The sequence below is a fragment of the Talpa europaea genome (genome assembly GCF_964194135.1).
Source record: "Talpa europaea genome assembly, chromosome: 8".
Lineage (NCBI taxonomy): Eukaryota > Metazoa > Chordata > Mammalia > Eulipotyphla > Talpidae > Talpa > Talpa europaea.
The window spans coordinates 36,284,475-36,305,635 of NC_140075.1; positions in this window are offsets into that span (position 1 = coordinate 36,284,475).

Here is a 21,161-nt window from a genome sequence, read left to right on the forward strand (position 1 = left end):
GCAAAGGATCTGGGTCCTATAGAATAGTCCCACTCCACTGCTTCTGGAAACATTTAAGAGGTGTCACGGAGGCTCAAAAATAGATCTTTTATTATGCACAGATGCTCAAATGCTTGATATCATCTAAGTACCACTATGTTATGTTTGCCAAGTTCCCATTATCTTTTGTCAGTTATCACTCAGTCTCGCTCTCCTAGTCCACCAGAGGGTGTGATCTCCCTTCACAGTCTAATCATTGGTACCACCAAGATGCTAAATTCTGTGGTGTTGTCTTGCAAAATGGAAGAGGCTGCTCTCTCCCCTTTGGTTCACACTACATGACAGTACACGTGAAATTCTCTAACTTAAGATAAACATTTTAGTTTTCAATCCTTTTTACTTACAAATGCTTTAATTTTCATAGAACTTAGATATTACCTCAAAAGAGGTGGGCCAAGAAGCTAATATGAAATACATATTGTCTTCCCAATATTTACACCCAATGTACACTGCTCTAAAAGCTTCTCATTCCTCATGTAGATGAGTTTCTCTTGATCCTCCATCACCATTTATAGGTCTCCTGCCTATAAGAAGCTACAGTTTTGTGTGTGTGTGTGTGTGTTTTAAATCATAAAGAGTTTAATCCAGGGCCTCCCTGGTGTCACTTAAGTATCAGGGCTATCAAGCTATCACCTGCCATGCAGCATGAGTTCAATTGCAGCCAAGGAGCTAACCCACATGGCGCAGCAGACCTCTCCCGTTTTGCCCGTTGTTCCCTTCAGCAGTGTATTTCAGTAGATCTGCCCGTTCTGCTACCCATTTTGTCTCTGGTGAATTCTCTCACCACCCCTACTCCCTGTCCACACCTCTGTCCTATAACCCCATTCTTGTATGCAAAAATAAATAAAAATAAATCTAGAGATAACAAATTGGTGAATATTTTTGTATGGCCTACACAGTTTATAACACAAAAATAACTGATACCAATTAAAAGTAAAATTATTATAGTTGACATTCATTAAATACATCTTATGTAGGGCCTTAGTGAATTTAATTCATTTACTCCTCACAAAATCCTACAAGATAGATAGTACCACAACAATGCACATCTCCCAGGATAACAACCCTGATATACCTGATATAGTCTTGATAGCCTCCAAGATAGCACTATTTCGAATTCTATTCAGTTAAGTACACTTAGGCATAGAGCACTGGAGTAATTAAGGAGTTACACACTTGTGAATGGCAGAGCCAGAATCACAAGCAGGGTCTCAGGCTCTGAAGTCTGCCTTGAGCAACACTACCTCTGAAATCAGAAGATTTCATATTACAATTCCTGTTACTGGATCCTGTGGAAGAATCAGATGATCTGGTAACATGTGCCCCTTGTTTTCTCATAACCTAATGAGCTGAAGGAATGATGGTTGCACCCCTGCATCAGCACACACACATAACCACTCTAACACAGTGCCTCCCTCTCTCTTATCTCCTTGACAGGAAGCTCTTGAACATTCTACTTGCCTTGCTGTTTTTTCTGTAGCAGAATTTAACCGAAAGTCAAAGATTTCTCATATGAAAGTCTCTAACCCAAGAGTTCAAGAGAGGGTGGTATTCTGTCAGGCCTTCTTTATACACTTAAATCATCATTGGCCCTATATGTATGTGAGTTTGTGAATCAAGATCTAGGTTTTCAAACTAAGATCTATAAAACAGCAGCAAATCTCAGATTATAGCTGTGGCTATAAAGTTCCATTCCAAGGCAAAAGAATATATAAATTTTGACCGCAGGCTTTGGATTAGACATAACTAATTTATTTATTTCACTAGTTACTAGCTATAAATTAGAATTACATCTTAAGTCCTTACCATCAGTGTCTATGACTGTTTAGTATACCTGATAACACAAGTAATATGCCCAACCCACCCATATTTATTGAGTGATTAGGTGAATTAAAATATAAATGAAACTTTGTAAAGTACTAAATGAGCTGTTATTTTTATTTGCATTAACTTAATTTCATATCTGAATTTTTGACACTTTAATAGAAAAATAAAAGTGCCTAAATAATCACTCAAAGTTATCTATAAGCTAATGGTGTTGTCCTTGTAGCTTCTAACCAGGGTGTTAACGCAATAACTAGGTGAATTGCTAAAACTGTATTTTTCTGATCTACTGATGCTAAAGAGCTAGCAGAGATACCTGAGTATTACTCCTAAGATTCTGGCCAATAACTTTATTCCTCCACAATGAGATGACTTTAATTATTTGAATATATTCTCCCTCTAACACCAACTTAAAAAATTAATTGTTTGCCTGAAAAATATCCTTGTTTCTTTATTTACAATTCATTCACAGAAAGTGTATGATACCAAAAATGAAATTATTATGTCCATTATTTTCCTATAATATGTATTTCTTTGCACTGTAAAATTTGTACATTTGACTGCTGCAATATTAAATTCATGCAGCCTAATACTCTTGAAGGTCCAGCCAAGTGTTTTACAGAATCCAGAGACTCAATAAATGGTTGCTCAAGAAGCATTAAATGAATGGGTGAATAAATAATTAAACACATAGCAGGAAGTTCACTGTGTTCACACTCATTTGCATGAGATCACATATACAATCAGCATCAAGAGAGGAAGCAAAATAAAATAGATTAAGTCCTGGTCTCAACAGAACTCCCCTCGCTTCCCTAGATTAGGGTCCCTCTAGATTTCCAAAGGTAAAGCAATGAGATGCAAAGCTGGCTTTAGCTAGTCCTTTGAGCATATAATGATTTCCTGAGGAGAACTTGAAGGGGTTTCATGACTGTCCTTATTAAATATACAAAGATTTCTTAAAGCTGAACTCAAAGGGGAATTTCTCATGGGCAGTGGATATAACATCAACTCCAAATGGCTGCCCTATGCCATAATATAGAACAGATATATCCAGAGAATTCCTTAAATGTGTTAGGATGAAAGAGGAGTATGAATCAGGCACTTATTGAAAAACCAAGTTCCAGTGACGCATCTGGTTAGATTATCCCATAGCTAAAGAAACATTATGCGATTCACAAATGTACACTTCATAATATGTTATATTTAGCAAAAACTATTTCAACAAATGCTTGATTTTTAATTAATTCCCTAAAAATCTGGCACCTGTGAGGCCTCAAGTTTATTTTTCAGTGAATGTTAATATTGATTCCAAAATATAAAAATATTTTAGTATGTTCTTATCTAGTAAAAGCATTAGAGGTGAGTAATTTGGAGAGAGAAAAAAACCACTCCAAAAGATAGTGTATTCAGTGGTTGAAGCCAAAGACTGGAAAGATGGTTCCCCCTGGTTGGGGTGCTGGTGAGGATAGACAGTCCCAGGGAAAATGCAAACAAAGTATCATTGGGGGTGGAGACTCTGATAAGAAATACAAAGGGCTGCAGAAGCACTCCCCAGGATTCTGTATTCAGGACTAAGTATTCATGATGCAGCATTAGGGGTTTCAGCTTTTTCAGATCGTCAGCAATTCCAGGGTCTGCGATTTCTACCCCCACCATGCCAATCTTCCAGAAGGTTGTTGCAGGCCTCTGAAGGACATGGAGAGACTTCCCGCAGCTAACCTCAAAGAAAAGTTCAGAGGCTTTGCAGCCAACTGCAAAGCGACTGAAACTGAGCTGAGCGACTAAAACTGTTCCCAGCTTTGCTGCTGTTACAGCCTGGAAGGGAAGGCAAAGACCCAGAGCTGGGTGACTCACTGAGCTGCATGAGTGTGGGCCTTTTGTCCATCATTTGGCTGCTGTGCTACTGCTGTTTTGACTGTCTTGAGTGTCGATTAGATGGTGCCATGCTAGCACCTGTAGCAACAGCTCCTGTGAGCATCTCCTTTTGTGTCTTCTGCTATCTTTGTGAATTGGATCCTGGCTTATTGTCTGACTACCACCTGTTCCAGGCCTTCAGTGGTGGGAAGATGCCATATTGGGAACATCTGTGTACAGGACTTTAAAACACTGGAGACTGCTTCAGGTGTGGTAAACAGCATTTGTGGCCTCAGTAACTCTTTGTTCTCCCTGGTATGTTAAATAAATCCCATTATTATTGTTTTTTGAACCTAAGTAGTCTTGCAATTGTGTGCATGGATGAAGATCTTAGACAGTGACCAGTAAGCTATTTGAGTATTCTTTGGCCAGTTTTAGTGACCCTTGCTGCTTTTGTATCAATAGCTTATGACGTAAGGGTAACGATAGTAAAACAGATTTTTAAGTATTCAGATGACTTTTGAGATATATTAGAATATTAAAAGAGAAAAATCTATTGAGTTTAAAGTAAAAAAATTAGTTTTCTGAGAAATGTCATATTGAACAAAAGCTTAAATTAGTAAAAAACAAATTTTCAGTAACATATTGAAATGTTTAATTAGCCCCTTTAGTAAATACTCAAGAAAAAAATTGAGTTGAAAATTCTGTTTACAATGAAACTAAGAATGGATACAAACCTTACACAATAACCTGTGAAAAATGCCTGTCCAATATTATGCCAATCAGATTAGAGTACGGTGGATACTAAAACTCAATACAATATTTCATAGGGCTTTCCTGGTGGTGCAAGAGGTTAAGTCGCAGCACTATGAAGCTATCGGCAGCCAGTGCAGCACGAGTTCGATCCCCAGCCAGATGAACCACATGACACAGCAGACTTCTGTCTCACCCACTGCTCCGCTCAGCAGGGTATTTCAGTAGATTCGCCTGATCTGTTGCCCACTCTGTCTCTGGCGAATCTTCTCATGGCTTCTCCACCCCTTGCACCTCTGGCCTCTATGTCAGTTCTTGTATGCATAAATAAATAAATCTTTAAAAAATATATTTCCTAGTTCAAATTACATGTATATCTCCCTAAGAGGTATGCACGGGTCTTCTGAGCAACTAAATTTTAATCCCTTTCTTAGAAAACTTAGGGAGGAATGGAAAAGGAAAACTAACAGAGTAATTGACAATCTTTTTTTGTGTGTGTGTGCATAATTCTAGAGGAAAAGAGACATAAGGGAAGAAAGTATGTCAAAGAAATGCAAAAATGCGTCATTTATAGTCATTCAAAAGCCCATCTACTAAGAAAAAATTTTCAAATCAAAACAAGGAAAATAGGGGGAGAAGAATCAATAGCTACTAAAAAGAAAAAGAAAAATACCGGATGGTCTCACTCATAGCAGGAATCTAGAAAACTTAAATAAGGGACCAGGAAAATGAATAACTATAAGATAGTGAAAATCAAAATCAACAAAAAACTATGAACCAGAGACACTTTTAGGGGGGCGGGAGGGGAGGGATTGGGGTCAGAATGGGGGGGCTGCAATTGTATGGGGAATATAACAATAAAATTTATTTAAAAAAAAAAAAAAAAGAATCAATAGCTACTATCTACTAACCTTATTCAACAGATTAAACAATAAAATGAATCAGAGACCTGTGTATTTCAGAGATAATCACTTCAACTTTCAGTGATTTCTGTCCATTTTCACAAGATAAAGTTTGAAGATAAACATTTCCCCAGGATACAAAACATTTAAAATTGTATTTTATTGTGGAGTATATTTGTGATCAACAGCTACTGAGAAGTGATGGAATAAGTACTGGGTATAAGGAAGAATTGGGGCTATTATACAATCACAACAAAGGCATGAGGTGATCTTATGATGACTCGGGAGTTGGAATGACCCTGCAGAGTTGGTCCAAATTGACAATGGGCTTTTATGACCTGCTATTTCTAGTTATTGAGTGCTTCTGCAGCAATTGGGCATCTCTCTGCAGTTGAAAGCAACACCCAGTAACTGGAGAAATGAGTGCTTTATTCCTGAAGTTGGTGGGTGGAGATTAGAGCAGCACATGATATGTGCTTGAATCAGAAAAGCATTTGAATCATAAAAGCACAAGATGCATAGCTTAAAAGATTTTCTTGAGGCAAATTATCAAATTCTAAAGGAAAAAGAACAAAGATATAAGGTGCTTAAAGGAATATGATAAAAAGGAAAGACAACGGATTCCAACATATGTATTACTAATATTCTTTTACAAAACAGAATAACAAAAGAAATAAAGTCTTTCATGATAACTAAAGTAAGGGGACAGTCAGACCATAAAAGAATAGAAAGCAAGTGACTCAGAATGTATCAACCAGAATTGTGATGAATTTACTGAATTCAAATTTTAGAAGTTCGAATAAAATTGAAATGGAATCAGTTGATCTTTTACACATGGTAGAAAAACGGACTGATCTCTTGTTTTACAATGACATTTGGGTATTCAGAGAATAACAGAATATTTATATTCACTGTAAAGAGCAAGACATTAATTTCCAATAATTTGTTTGTCACACTTGAAGTTAACATTAAAGTGTATGTAACATGAAGTTCTCAGTGAATATACCAACATTGAGTAGCTTTTTTTAAAAAAAAAAATTAAAGTTGTAATCTGAAGTGCTAACAGATGAGCTGACCTGAATAAAAATAAAGAAATTTGAAACAGAAAACCTGTACTTGGTATAAACAAACTGCAATGAGCATTGGAAACTAATTTAAGTATACAACCAAGGCATCTAAGGGATGCCATGCATAAGGGTATAATGATCTATTTAATGTCAATGCTATAAACTTTGACACTATAAAGACAAAAATGGGGGGGCAATAAAGAATATGAATGCATGGGTATTTTCAGTTATATCATTTTTTCATCCATCCTGGTGGAAACTTTTCATCAAGATAAAACAAAATATATATTCAATATATTTATGGATTGTGTGCAAGTCATAAAACCAAAGGATTCAAACTGATTATAAGTTTAAAAACTGGTCTAAAACATAAAATGGAAAAGTAAGCAAAAATAAAAACCAGAAAATGTCACACAAAAAGGATATACTCTAAAAGGACATTATAACTGGTATTTCATCAACGTGCACAAATCATTCATTCAAACAGGAAATAGTAAGAAAACAGACTAATACAATATATTATTTAACTCATTTTATATCCAATTCAATATAAATTCTGAGTAAAATGATTACAATATTAACTTATATAACTAAACTGGTAACCAAGTCTATGTAAGTATTTTATTCTGATATTAAAAAATCATGTATCTAAGATAAATGGAATATATTTTCAAATGACACTGTATTTTAATAGAGTCTAAATGTTTTATAAAATTCTCTTACAATTTATTTTTATGCCCTTTCATAACCAATCCTTAAATCAAATAGAAAATCAGAACCAAACTTTAGAATACCTTGAAAATAATAGTCAAAGTAATCCTTGTTAAGCATATAAGTCCATTAATATATTAAAAAAATTTAAATGATTACAAAGGAAATTGCTAAGGCCATATATTTAAATTAATGAATTAGAAAACAAGGACATAGTTATAATTCTAATATTAGGACTACTGATAAAAGAAAAATAGAAAAGCTGTACATATTAATCAATAGACAGCAGGAGAAAATATGTTCTTACAAAATTGGTTATAAAACAGGGCAAGTTAAAAGAGAACATATTATACACACACACACACACACGCAAATTGTGCAATTAAATACAAATAGGTTTGACAACAGGGTTAAAGTAGAAATTTTTTCCTGAATAGAAAATTAGTAAAAATATTTCAGGAAGAGATATAAAACTTTAAATATAAACTTGAGAATAAAAGAAACTGAGAACGTTTCTAAGAGATTGATACCCAAATTTAGGTTCTGTAACTTTAAAATTCAAGGAACAGATAATCTCAAAACTCTTTCTTTCTTCTATTACCTGAAGTAATTGTAAGGTTTGACAGTCAAGTATCAAATCCCTACCAGTCTACACCCAATCTTAGACAGAGTCATCTCCATTTGAGGATTTTCTCATCACAACTCTTCCATAGCCTCCTGTCAGCTTGCATCTCTAGCCTTTGAGCACAAGATGCAGGCCTGGGAAGGAGACGTAGTTCATACATAGTCATAATTAGGAGTTGTCTTTTCTAGTAAAGAGCTTTATCCTGGGGTGCTTGCTCCTGTTGTTAACAGATGCCTAAACTTTATACTCTGGGTTAGTGAAAGTGTTCATTTGTTGTCTTGGTTTTAGTGGAGGAAGGAGGTTGTTTTGAATATTCCAACTTCAGGCTTCAAGTAGCAGCCTCCTTGATGAGGACAGAGGTGGTTCGCCCCACTGTTTCTTCTGGGGCTCTAGCTGTTCTACATATATTGGGAGCTCTAGACTCAAACCCGTAATCGGCACTCTATCTCTGCTCCTATAGTTCAACAATTGTGCACCCTGTGTCCTGGATACTGTGTCCACTACAGTGCTAGCCTCCAAAGTCCCCAATGCTGGTGTGTGCCCCCAAATCAGGAACTACAAAGGGCTCCACACAGCAGATACTCTCCTTTTGGTGTGTTGTAGTGCCCCAACATCACTGCAAACATTATTCAATGAAAGACTGTCCTATCCCTCTTGCTTGACCACTGTTCTTGATGTGTAGTGTAGTAGTGTGCTTCTCTTTCATGTTTGGCTCTTTTTTGTTTTGCTGATTTAGTTATGAATATATGAACAGGAGAGCCCAGAGTCTTCACTCTCTCCCCTTGTCTGACTCCTCTTATCACAACTATTGCAAACTATATTTTCCTTTTGCTCAAGTAAACAAGCTTCATATTTACCATTTCTTCTTTTTTCTCAAACCACATATCCATTACATCAATAAATCCTATTGACTCTACTTTTAAAATATATCATTTCCCTAAAATTTAGACTTTTCTCATTCCTACATCAACTTGATATAATTCACCATAATCTCTCATCCAGACTTTCCTGTACCTTCTAATTAATTTTCCCCACTCTGTCCTTGCCTCATTTTTTTATAAAAAGTGTTCTTGTTGACCTTGCATACCCACTGTCTTTTTCAAAAAGCAGCCAAAATAAACCTTTTAATGCAAAAATCCAGAACATGACTGGACATTTCTTTGTCCAGACCCCTTCTAAAGGGTTCTCATTTCACTCAGAAATATACAAATGATCTGGCCTCCTTTTACTTCTGAGTTTCATCTCCTCCTGTTCTCCCCATGGCTCATTAATCTAGTTATATCAATCTACTACTAGTCTTTCCTGTAACATGCAAAATATGTTCTGGCCCCAAAGCCTTGTTAATGGCTGTCCCCTCTGTTTGGTATATCCTTTTCCCATGTAACTGTGTAGCTCACTCCATCACCCATTCAAGTGTTTCCCTTTCATTGAGATTGTGTATTTGTTTCCCATTAGTACCATAAGAAATCCAGCAGTTTAAAACAACACCTTTCATATGTCAGTTCTGTATGTCAGAAGTTTGAGTATGCTCAACTGCTTTCTCTGCTGTACATCTCAACAGCCCCAAATCAAGTTGTCAGTCAGTTTGGGCATGTATCTGGCATCTCTGGGGCAAACTATGCTTCCAAAGTCATTCAGGTTAGTAGTACTTAGTTCCTTGCAGCTGAGGGACAGTAATCTATTATCTTGCAGGCTGCCAGTCGAAGTCTTTCTCAGCTGCTTAAGGACACCTGCATTCCTCATTACACTGGTCCCTTCACCTTCAAACCAACAAGAATGTGTTCTCCTTCGCATACTTCTAATCTCTGACATCTTTCTGCCAAATTTCTTGTTTCTAGAATAAAGATCTCTGTTTTAACAGCTCCTAAGCATCCATTTAGGGTTGTCTAGATAACCCAGACAGGATAATCCTGCTATTTTAAATGTTGTAACCATAATTATATTTGCAAAGATTCTTTTGTCATACAATACAGCATACACATAGCTTCTAGGGTACACATATTTTGGGGGGAGGAGACTGCCTTCTTACCACCCCACCTTGACCACTCTGTTATAAATAGTAATAGCCTACATCCAGAATACTGATCGCATTATTATTAAATTTTTCTCATAAGTACTGATAACTTAGTTGCTAATAATTTACTTGTTAGACTTTGTGAACAGATTATATACAAATTCCTAACATAGAATTTTTGAAGGCAAAGAATTTATATCGTTTCTTTCACTAATATATTCCTAAAAGAGTGCCTAATACAATATTGTGTATTCATATGGTTATTGAATGAGTAGATTAAATGGAATTTAATTGTCTGAGAATATAAAGAATAAATAAATTTCCTATGTTAACTTATTTCAACATTAGTATAATATATTAACATTTGACAAATATAGCTCAAAAAGGAAAAATGAATGGATGGATACCGTAATGATTACTCTTAGAGAGAAAACTAAAATTAATGGACTATGTAAAGAAGAAAATTTATTCTGAATAATTGTTTTAAAATATCTACAACCAAGATATATTGTCAATACTCAAGTAATTCAAATTTATAAAAATTGCATATTTCAAAGAACTGGAACAAATACTTCTCAAATGCATATGGAATCACAAAACAACTCTGAAGAGCAAAAACAAATTTGCAAAAAGAGAACGGAAGAATCACACTTCCGGACCTCAAGCTAGATTATAAAACCACAATAATTAAAGCAGTCTGTTACTGGAACAAAAACAGACATACAAACCAATGGAACAGAATTGACAGCCCAGAAATAAACCCCACATATATGCAGACAGTTAATCTATGTTAAGGGAGCCAAAAACATATGCTGGAACAAGGATAGCCTCTTCAATAAATGGGGTTAGGAAAACTGAGCTCCATGCAAAAAAAAAAAAAAAAAGACACTAGACCACGACATTACACCATGCACCAAGATCAACTCAACATGGATCAAAGACTTGGATGTAAAACACATAGAAGAAAACACAGGCAAACATTCCATTCCATAAGGTTTAGTGATGCCTTCAGGGATTTATTCCCAACATCAAGGGAAACAAAAGAGAACATAAACAGCTTTGACTATATCAAATTAAATAGCTTCTGTATAGCTAAAGAAACCATAGCTAAAACAAAAAGAGACTCTACCAGTTTGCATAATATTACATCTGACAAAAGGACTGATATAAAAGATATATGAAGAACCCATAAAACTTTGCAAAAAGAAAACAAATATCCCAACCAAAAAAATAGGCAAAAGTACTAAAGAGACACCTCTCCAAAAAAGACCTTAAAAAGATCAACAGGAACATGAAAAATGCTCACAATCCCTTTATTATTAGAGGGGTGCAAATCCAGACCACAATGAGATGCCATCATACAACCATGAGAATGGTCCATATTGAATAAACCAGTCACAAGGAGAGCTGGTGAGGATGTGGAGAAAAGGGAACCCTCCCACACCGCTGGTAAGAATGCAAACTGGTCCAGCCCTTATGGACAGCAGTATGGAAGTGTCTCAAAACATTAAACATGGGTCTGCCATTCAATCCAGTAATTCCAACCTAGGGACCTATTCAGAAAAATTCAAAAACACTTAACTGGAAAGTTGCACTCCCATATTTATAGCAGCACTATTTACTATGACTAAATTCTGGAAACAAAGCTAAGTGCCCCCAAACAGATGAGTGGATCAAGAATATGTGGTGTATATCACAATGGAATTCTACTCAGTGATCAAAAAAGACAAACTCACGCCATTTGCAGCAACACGGATGGAGCTTGAAAGGATAATACTAAGTGAAATAAGTCAGAAGGAGAAAGATAAATACCAGATGGTGTCACTAATATGTGGAATATAAAATAACTAAATAGTCATATAAAGACAACTTGAAAAACTAACACTTGATAGCTGTCTACAGAACTAAGACACCAAGAGGAGAGGGTATGGAGGAGAGGAATGAGCAGGGAGTAAGAGGGGAATAATGGTCTGTGATGGTGGAATAAGGGCAAGTTGGTGGTGAATGCACTATGGTGTAATACCTGATGGGGATACCCCAATTTTTACCTTAGTTAAAAATATAAAAATTATTTATTTCCTCAAAACTAAAAAGTCAAAAAATCAAAATCCCCACATTCATTAGTTTTAATGCTAATCTGAAATATGATTAAAAGGAAATATAAATATGAGCAAGTCATTCAGACAATTCATAATCAGTAAAGTAGGGAGGACTAGACATAAAGAGACTATATTCAATAATACAAGTTTTATAAAACTTTGATAATGGCACATGATTAGAAAGATCAACAGTATAGAATATAAACTTTGGAAGCAGCACAAAATATATATGGGAAACTAATGACTGGCATAGGATTAATTCCATCCAGTAATGATTTTTCAATAAATAGCATTTGGATATCTTTAATAGTTGGAGAAACAGATGAATAAACTGGATCTGTAACTCATTCTTAATGTTCAAATAGACACTAGAGTAATTTTAATTGAAACAATAATATTGCTTGAAAAGAGCAATAGTTGAATAAATCAAAGGTCTTTCTATGAAAGGCAAATTCCAGAATCAAAATGGAAGCAACTGATAAAGTTATGGAAAAATGAAAAAAAATTGTGCACAAAAGTTCAGACCCATTCACAAAGGTAAATGTGAATGACAAATGGGAAAAATTCATCTCTTTTGTTTGTATTATGTACATGAACTCTATATATGGCAAAATACTAATTTTTCTTTAAAATATCATTTTGAAATGGCCAAAAATTCAGATACAAAAAATAGTCAAAGAAGTAAAATTGCCTAGTTAATGAATTAGAGCAGTCAATTGATGTAAAATTGTAAATTACACATCAATTAAAGAAATACAAATGTGAAAATGTTTGACAGCATGTTTTTATCAATGAGACTGCTAAATATTAGAAGTGCTAACATACAAAACTCATGCATTCTAAGAGAGGTCGGGATGTATACAGTCATTTTGAAAGCTATTTTGATTATCTATCCCTCTACATCCCTATCTATTGTTTATATGTGTATAGTTGGAAAAAACCCTCCAAAATTAGCACAAAAAGAAACTCCAAAATAGTATATTCACTTTGTATGCATACCTTTTTACCCATTTCAGTTACACTCTTGCATATATATATAATATATTCACACAACTGTGTAAAGAAGTAGAAAATTGATTTCACTCTTTGTAATTATATAAACTGAGAAATAAGCAAATTTTAATAAAGTAATGCTGAATAAATCAATGCACGTCTGTGTAATGCAGAGCTTATAATAAATGAGGTATTAAATATTTGAATAGTTTGCCATGTTTTTCTACAATAAAAAAAACCTTTATATTTAATAAATACATGGGGGAAAATACTTTGATTCTATGCAAATACCCTGTTTTTCCTCAAAGAAGGAGACATTTACTAACTAGAGTACAGTATTTTTATGCAGTTCTTGTTATCTGTAACTTTACAATGTGCAGTCAAAGTAGTTTCCAAAGTTAATTATATTAATTCTATTTTTTGTACCCTTTTCATTGTAGTTATGTTAATGATCTGTAATAGAATTAGATTGTTAGAGTTGGTATTTCATTTTAGGTTCAAGGAACATTATGGACTTGGAGGTTTCTAGCTTTTTTATTCTGCATATTTTGGAATGACACTTTTGCTAGCTCTCTATATTCTCAAGTGAAAATTAGAAGCTCTGATCTATATTATTTTTCAAGAGAAGTGTTCTTTTAAGTATGAAAACACAAATAACTAAATCTCAAACAATCCTTAACTCATGAATACATTCGTAAGCATGCCTAATGCAATTATCATACTGAATTGTCAGGAAAAGACAAAATTCCAAGTACACTGCATGGATATTGTTGGTTCCCTGTGTTGAGACCTTGGTTTGCAAGATTCCACAATTTGATTTAAGATATATTCAGATACATTTCAAAATGCCATTCTTTGATGCTTTTATTTCCCTTTGGGCCCCCAACGATTCCCTCGACATAGCTGTGCCTCCATCAGCCTTGGTAATTACCCAAGCTTTTTTTAGTTAAAATAAAGAAAACAGCAGTTGAATGAATATAGTTCTATTTTGGCCCACAGTGAACTTAGTTTTCTTTGTAAGTGTCTTTACTATTCATTCTACAGCTGCATTCAACTTCGTAACTAATGTTGAGCTTTAGGGAAGAATTTCTAAGATGTTTGGAGAATCAAAGCAAGTAATTCTAAATCAGGCTACACTGAGTTCATTTTAACTGTAATTTACAGATGTGTTCAGATTTCTAAAATGTATAGTAGCATATTATATAAGGACAGATTTCCTTCTGTATTTAAGTTTAACTGTCACTCATAAAACACACATAGTACTGTACTAGCAATAGAAACACCTGACAACTGTTGAACAAACACAGTAATTCATTAAAATCTTGGGGAAGTTTTCTCTTCTGCAGTATGAATAGGTTTTCTTTTACTCCTGTTCAGAATGCTAATGCAGTGAGCCCATGATCAAAGTGTACTGGAGATGTGCTTTTAGGACAGGAGTCACCCCACATTTGCTGTTTCTGTTTGATTCTTTTGTTCTGTAAATATGCCACTTGTAGCAGAAGTAAACAGAGAGAGGAAGTGACAATTCTGCACAAGAAAACCAGACAAGGCTGAAATGTTTCCTGATATTTTGATAAATCTAAAAGGTTTCCTTTGCAGCCCAGCCTTTGCTGTAATATCCTTTCTCTGCTGTGGGCAAACTGACAGACTGGACCACTACAGCCTCTCTTTCTAGCTGGCAGGAATGTTCCTACAAGTTGACAAGCAGCCCACACAATGTGGCTTGTATTCTTTTTTTTTTTTAATTTTTTTAAGATTTTTTTTTTTATTTATACAAGAGCTGGGGTACAGGCCAGAGGCACGGGTAGGGTCAGCAGATTCACCAGAGACAGAGTGGGTAACAGAACAGGCAGACTGACTGAAATACACTGCTGAGGGGAGTAGTAGGAGAGACAGGAGAGGCCTGTTGCACTATGTGGGTATCTCCCTGACCAGCAATTGAACCGGAGCTGCAGAGGCCATGGACAGCCTCACAGTACTGTGCTTAACCCGCTGTGCCACCCGGGAGGCCCTGGGGCTCGTATTCTTATTACTGAAGACAGGCTGAGAATGCATTGCTTGCTCAGCTACACAGTCACTGTTGCAGCTGTTGCTAATGAGATGCGCTTTTTTTTTTGTAACCAAGTGAGACTCTAGATGTCCTATGACAAGTCACAAATGTGGTTGTTTTTCAGGTATGGATTACATCATCCTATCAGACTTGTCCATAAGAATCTTCATTGTAAATGGTTCCATGTCGCATGTGTGTACTATCAGTGTTAGACTTTACACTTTAACAGTTGTTTCAAATTTTTTCAGAAGCATTAAACGCATTTATTCCTACTTAAGATGGAAGAGGTCTATGTAAATTAAAAAATTAGTCCACATGCTTATTAACCTCAATCTCATATATTTTTTCATCTGTAACATGGAACTCTTGCATGGAAATATATTTAATATTAAAAATCAGGCTTCCAAATAATATTTAATAAAATGAGAGCTATTTATAATAAAAAACAATAGGTTAAATATGAATGATTTCAGTTCTGTATAACTATATGTACCTATGTTTGGATTTCAAAATGTTAATCATTGGAACTATAAATAGAGTCCAGAAATAGAGCTTAACTTGAATGGTAAATTATTCAGTGGATCAAGTATAGTTTTCTCAACAAATAGCATTGTATTGACTGGATATCTACAAATAAAAAATTAAATAATGAAAGAAACCTTGGCCTCATTCCATAAAAAGAAATGAACTCAAAATAGATCATAGACTTAAATGTAAATATTGAAACTGTAAGACTTAGAGGAGAAAATCATTATGACCTTGGGTTGGTCAAAGTTCTCTTAGATATGATGCAAAATGCACAAACTATAAAAGATTAATAAAATAGACTTCATAAAACTTTAAAACTGTGCCTTTGGAAAAAATGTCCACAAAATTAAAAAGAAGTCACAGACTGAAACAAAATATTGCAAAACAAGGATATTTAATGAATTCCCAAAAAATAAGATAAAAAAATGAAAAACCCAATAAAAGATCAGCATAAGACTCTGCTGACCCCTAAACAAAGAAAATATACATAAGAACCACATGAAAGCATGCTGATAATACCATTAGTCTGTAGGGATATAAAGATATCACTACACATTTATTAGAAGGACTCAAATTAGAATGAAGGGAAAAATAACTGGCTGTATCAAAATGCTGACTAGGATGCAGAGTAACTAGAATACACATATTCTTGATGGGAGTACAAAATGCAACAGCTACTTCGGAACAAAGGCATATATCCACATAAAATCTTATATATGAAAGTTCTTAAAAACTTTATACCTGACTATCAAAAAATGTGAAATGAAGTCCATCAACTGACAAATAGAAAAATAAATCATAAAACTTCTATAAAACATACTCTCAGAAATGTGGATTCCTTACAAATGCATTATGCTCAATAAAATTAGTCAGACCCAAAAGGTTGTACATTGTATGGTTTTATTTACATGGCATTCAGGATTAAGCAAAACCAGATCTGTGTTTGCCAGGGTGGGGGAATTGACAATGAAAGGATGCAGGGAATCTTCTTGGAGTGTTTAAAATATGCTTTATCTTCAGTGATTGTATGATTTCTAAATATCTCAAAATGCATAGCCAAGTACATCTATAAAGGATGAATTTTACTGTGGGAAAGTTATACCTTAATAAACCAAGAAAAATATCAGCATTACCGATTACTTGGTGAAATTCACCTATTTTCTGTTATATAATTTCTAAATTTTATTTTAACTACATAGCATTTTAGTACTGAAAAGCATCTTTCCAATTCATTGTTTTAAGGTAGAGTCTAAAGCTGACTGTGGTGTTGGCTGGTAGTCCAATGTCACTTAAACACATCACAAATGCAAGTGAAAAGGAAAACAAATAAAACCAAAATGAAGGAAAATGAAGGAAATAATAAAAATTAAATAAAAATAGAAATTGAAAGAAATATAAAAGATCAATGAAAACAAAAACAGTTTCTTTGAAATGGTAAACAAAATAGACATGATCACTATGATCATTAAAGAAAAAAACGGGAAAATTAATAAATTAAATCATAAACAAAAAAGGAAAAGTTAAGACAAATATTACAGATATTCAAAAAATAAAAATTAGAGGATATTATGAACATTTAATGCCAACAAATTGGATGATCTAGAAGAAATAAGTAAATTCTTGATGCATACAATCTCCCAAAATTGAATCAGGAGCAAACAGAAAATTTGCACAAATTACAAGTGAGGAAGTTGAAATAGTATTCAAACATCTCATTGAAGAATGTCATTAAGATTTTTATTGGAATAGTGTTGAATCTGTAAATTGTTTTTTGTTTGTTTGTTTGTTTGTTTTTGGTAGGATGGCCATTCTAATAATGTTAATTCTTCCAATCCATGAGAAGGGGATGTCTTTCCATTTCTTCTGTCTTCTATTTCTTTTAACAGTGTTGAATAATTTTCTTTGTATAAGTCCTTCACCTCTTTTGTTAGGTTTATTCCCAAGTATTTGATGTTTTTGTTTCAATTATAAAAGGGTGGTTTTCTTGATTTCTTCTTCAGATTGATTGTTTATGTATAGAAAGGCTATTGATTTTTGTGTGTTGATTTTGTATCCTGCTATTTTACCAAACTGGTCCAACCACAATGGAAAGCCATATGGAAGTTCCTCAGTCTACTAAAAATGAAGCTATCACATGACCCAGCAATACACTCCTAGGATCTACCCAAAAGACAAAAACATTGATTCAAAAGAATACCTATGCCCCTATGTTTATTGCAGCACTATTTATAATAGATAAAACCTGGAAACAACCCAAATGCCCAAAAATAGATGACTGGATCAAGAAGATGTGGTATATATACACAATAGAATATTATTCAGCAATCAAAAAAGATAAAAAATTAATATCATGCATAGCAACATGGATGGAGCTAGAAGGAATTATGCTCAGTAAAGTAATTCAGAAGGAAAAAGAAAAATATCAGATGGTTTCACTTATAGGAGGAATATAGAGGAGCCAAATAAGATATTAGGGGAAAAATAATAATACAAAACACAAGACAACAAAACAAAAACAAACAGACAATTATAAACCAGAGCTATCCTGCAGGGGAAGGGGAGAGAGAGGGCTCAGAAAGAGGGAGGGAGGAGCACAGGGGACTGTGGCGCTGGTGCACCAGTGGAGGAAATTAGTGGAGGAAATTCTATATTCAGAAATATTTAGAAATCATACAATCACTGTTACACTGAAGATAAAGCATATTTTAATCACTCCAAGAAGATTCCTTGCATCCTTTCATTGTCAATTCCATCCTCATCCCCAGACTCTGGCAAACACTGATCTGGTTTTGCTTACTCCTGAACACCATGTAAACAAAACCATACAATGTGCAACTTTTGGGTCTGACTAATTTTTAAATAATCCTCAGGAAAAAAAAAAGCCCAGGATCAGAGGTTTTTGTGTCTATGTTCTACCTAACCTTCAAAAACAAGTATTTCCTATCCTCAAAGTTCTCAAAAAAAGTTGCAGAATAGTGTGTAATACATTTTATGAGGTCAAAATTACCTGGGTAACAAAAACAGTCAATCACACAAAAGAGAAAAGTATAGTATAATATCCTTGATAAACATAGATGCAAAAATTCTTAGGCAACCAAGTTCAACAGTACATTAAAATTATCACTAATCATGACCATATGGGATTTATTCCAGGAATCCAGGGATTGTTCAACATATACAAATAAATTAATGTAATTCAGCACATCAATGAAAGACAGAAATAACACGACCATATCAATAGCTGTAGAGAAAGCATTAACACAATCAAAATCTATTTATGATGAAAACATTGAATTAAATGGGGATAGAAGGAACATAACAATATAATAAAAATCCATGTATGCCAAACCACAGCTACCATCATACTTGCTGGCGAATAAATTAGAAATTTTCTTTTAACACTAAGAGAAAGCTTTCAGATTACCACCATAGAACACATGCGTGCTCACTGTCATCACTACTATTCAAATAGTATTGGAAGTCCTACACAGAACAATTAAGAGAAAGCAATAAAAGAAATACAAATTGGCAAAGCAGTAAAACTATCACTATTTGCAGACAACATGATAATACAATTAGAAAACCCAAAAGGCTTCACTAAAAAACTAGTACATAATAATGAATCAGTACAGTGAAGAGACAGGCTACAAAAATCAACTGTTGGATTCCTATAAGCAAACAATAAACCAGAAAAGAAAGAAATGAAGAAACAACCCTATTCACAAGGAATAAATTTATCAAAAGAGGTGAAGGACATGTACAACAAAAATTTAAGACATTTTTTTAAAAATAAAAGACACAAGGAAATACAAAGATATGTCCTATTCATAGATTGGAAGAATTAAAATTGTTAATTTGGTCATCTTATCTTAAGCAATATATAGATTAAGTGCAATCCCTATTAAAATTCCAATTGCTTTCTTCAAGGAAACAGAGCAAACATTACTGAAATTTATATGGAACCACAAAAGATTCCAAATAACCAAAGCAATTCTGAGAAAAATGAAAACTGCTCCCAGACTTCAAACTATACTCAAAGCAATAGTAATAAAAACAGCATTGTATTGAAATAAAAATGTACACAGATCATTGGACCAGAATTTCACTGAATTTAGAATCCATAAATAAACCACACATATATACATATATGCATATATGGATTTATGACAAAGTTGCTAAAAATATTCAGTGGGGAAAGGAAAATCTCTTCAACAAATGGTTTTAGGAAAATTGAACAGTCATGTGCAAAAGAATGAAACTAAATTACTATCTCACATTACACACTGAAATTAATACAAAATGGATCAAGGACTTAGATACAAGACCAGAAACCATGAAATACAAAAAGGAAAACACTCCATCACCTTAGCTTTAGTAATGTTTAGAGGGACTCAACCACAAGTGCCAGGTAAATAAAAGTAAATATAAACAAATGAAACTACATCAAACTAAAGCTTCTGCACAGTGAACTCATTAGAACCCTACCAAAGGTCAGAAAATACTTGTACATCATACATGTAACAAGGGGCTGATACTCAAGATCTAAAAAACTCCTACAACTCAAGCACCAGGAATCAAATAACCTGATCCAAAATGGGCAGGTAAGGTAAAGAGATAACCCTACAAAGAAGATATTCATGTGACAAATACTCATTATCAGGAAAATGCAAATTAAAATCACAATGAGATAACCTCTCACACCTGAGAGAATGGCATGCACCAAAAAGACCAAAAACAAGTGTTCATGAGGATTTGAGGAAAAACAAAACCATCCTACACTGTTGGTAGAATGTAGGCTGGTTCAGCCCCTATGAAAAACAGTATGGATATTTCTCAAAACATTAAAAATAGATTTATCATATAATCCAGCAATCTGTCTCCTAGGTATTAATAACTGATAAACACTAATCTGAAGGGATATATGCATGCATAGATCACTGCAGCACTATTTAAGATAGTTCAGCTATGGAAGCCATCTAAATACCCAACAACAGATGACTAGATAAATATGTGGTGTATGTATACACAGTGGAATACTACTCAATTATAACAAATAAAATCTTGTCATTTATGACACCATGGATGGAATTAGGAAGGGTGTGAGGATAGTGCCAAGTGAAATGTCAGAAGGAAAAACTAAAATACTTGATTTTACTCATATGTGGAATATAACAGACAAAGCAAAAGAACAGACAAAACAAACACTTAAAAAATGACAGCAGAACCGAGGCCACCAGAAGAGGGGTACAGAAAGTAAGAACAAGGTAAGCAGGAATCTCAGTGAATTATAGTGGAGGACTACTTGTATTTTGGTATAGGGCATGCTGTGGTAACATACACTTGTAGAGATGGGAACCTAAATACACAAAACATAGACAGTGTATAAAAAAATATTATTTCAATGCACATATTTAAAAAAATAGAAATCCATGTCTTTTGGTGCTTAAATTAACAAAGAAGATTTGTAAATAAAAACTTAACTATTTACCTTGAGAAACTAAATAAGAACTACAAACTAAGCCCAAGTTAAGTTGAATGAAGTAAAAACAAAAAAAGAAATCAATGAAACTGAAAACAATAGGGAAAATCAATAAATCCAAAAGTTGATTCTTAAAAGATAAGCAAAACTGACAAAGTGATCAAGAAAAAGAGAAATCACAGATTACCAAACTCAGTAATCAAAGAGGGAGCATCATTCTTGA